The sequence below is a fragment of the Prionailurus viverrinus genome, chromosome A1, assembly GCF_022837055.1.
Source record: "Prionailurus viverrinus isolate Anna chromosome A1, UM_Priviv_1.0, whole genome shotgun sequence".
Taxonomy (NCBI): Eukaryota; Metazoa; Chordata; class Mammalia; order Carnivora; family Felidae; genus Prionailurus; species Prionailurus viverrinus.
In genome coordinates, this window is record NC_062561.1 from 113,047,252 (window position 1) to 113,049,214 (window position 1,963).

The 1,963-nt window shown below is 49.1% G+C and overlaps 1 pseudogene; it reads left to right on the forward strand.

The window, feature by feature from the left end:
• Positions 1-679: 679 nt before the first annotated feature.
• On the forward strand, positions 680-1,335 carry LOC125164264 (40S ribosomal protein SA-like; annotated as a pseudogene).
• The last annotated feature ends 628 nt before the right edge of the window (positions 1,336-1,963 follow it).

Sequence of the window (1,963 nt, forward strand, 5' to 3'; positions counted from 1 at the left end):
AGGAATTTTTACATTCTCCCACTGATACAGCCCTTTGTTGCCTGAAACCTGCCCCTGTGTTTCTTAAGAGTCTGTGGGACCCCACCCCCGCTTTGCTGTGGACAATTTACTGGTGTTCATCTACTAAAGAAAGGTATGAAAGGGGCGCCTGGGTGGCTCTGTCTGTTGCGCGTTCAACTGTCGCTCAGGTCACCATCTCATCATTGGTGAGTTCGAGCCCCGCGTCGGGCTCTGTGCTGACAGCTCAGAGCCTGGAGCCTGCTTCGGATTCTGTGTCTCCCTCTCTCTCTCAAAAATAAACATTAAAAAATAATAATAATAAAAAATTTAAAAAAAGGATGAGAACTCCTGTTTTGGGCCACATTGGGGAAGGCACTACCATTTGTTGAACCCTTACTATATGCAAGGTAATATATTAAACACCTCATATGTATTAACGCACTCAGCCCTCTCCAGTCTTTATTAGCCTCACTTTATAGATGTTGAAGCTCAGGAAATTGAAGCTCAGGAGGGCTAAGAGGGTCCCCTTAATCACACAGCTAACAATTTGAACTGGATTTATCTAATCCTAGAGCCTGTGCTCTCATGGCCTATGCCATATATCAATCTGTATTTCTGCTGACCCACCTATACGGCATTGTTCTGGGTACCTGTCGTAACTTGAAGGGAAACTTTCACAATGTCCAGAGCACTTGATGTCCTGCGAATGAAGGGGAGGATGTCCTCAAATTCCTTGCAGCAGGAACCCACTTAGGTGGCACCAAAGTTGACTTCCAAGTGGAACAGTGCATTTGCAATAGGAAAAGTTACAACATATATGTCATGAATCTGAAGAGAACCTGGGAGGTTTCTACTAGCAGCTTGTGCCATTGGTGCCATTGACAACCCGGCTGATGTCAGAGTCCTGTCCTCCCAGAATACTGACCAGCAAGCTATCCTCAAGTTTGCTGCTGCCACTGGAGCCACTCCTGGTGCTGGTCACTTTGCTCCTGGAACCTTCACCAATGATCCCCGGGGGTGACCTCAGCCTCACCCCACATCCAGGAGCCATGGCTTCGGGCGCCTAGTGATCCCGGGGGGGTGACCTCAGCCTCACCCAGATCCTGGAGCCATGGCTTCGGGCGCCTAGTGACCCCGGGGGTGACCCCAGCCTCTGATGGAGGCCTCTTATGTTAACCTGTCTACCATCACTCTGTGTAACACAGACTCTCCTCTGCCATCCCCTGCAGTAACCAGGCTGCTCCCTCAGCGGCTCTGACGCGGTGGATGCTGGCGCAGGCAGTTCTGCGCATGTGCGGTGCTCTTCCCCAGGAACTGGCGAGAGGTCACGCCTAACCCCGACCGCTAGGAGGTCCCTGGAAGAACAGGCCGCTGCTGACAGGGATTGACCTGGGAGGCACGTCAGGGTGCATGGACTGCTCCAGTGCCCCAATTTACTGCTTCTCACCCCCACACGGCAGGCTGGTCTGAAGGTGAGCGGTGCCTCGGTGCTGGTGCAGCCCACCCCGCGGAAGCCTGGGTGCCCCCCCCCCGCCCGCCGCCACTGAGGACTGGCCCGCGGTTAATGCGTGGGAGCAACCACTGAGTGGTCTTAAGCTGTTTTTCCAGACTCTTAAGTAGAAAACGGAAATAAGCTTGATGGAAAACGAGGTTTCTTTAAAAAAAAAAAAATTTTGCCGAATGAATTGAGTTCTGATAAACTTGTCCAGAAGACGTGCATCTGATGGCTTTCGGGCGGTAATTTTTTGGAATTTTATGCTTTTTTCTTTTTAGTGCTATTTTAGGTTTTCTCCTTCTTAGTTTTCTGTGTGTGTTTTCCTGGAAAATGATCCCTGAATAATGCTAACAAAGTAGTAAGATTGTGCATTTTACCCACATTTTCTCTTTGATGAAACTTGTAAGAAATGTGTATATTTGATTATTTTCAGATATTTAGGTTATGCTTTTTATTGATCATTTCTGG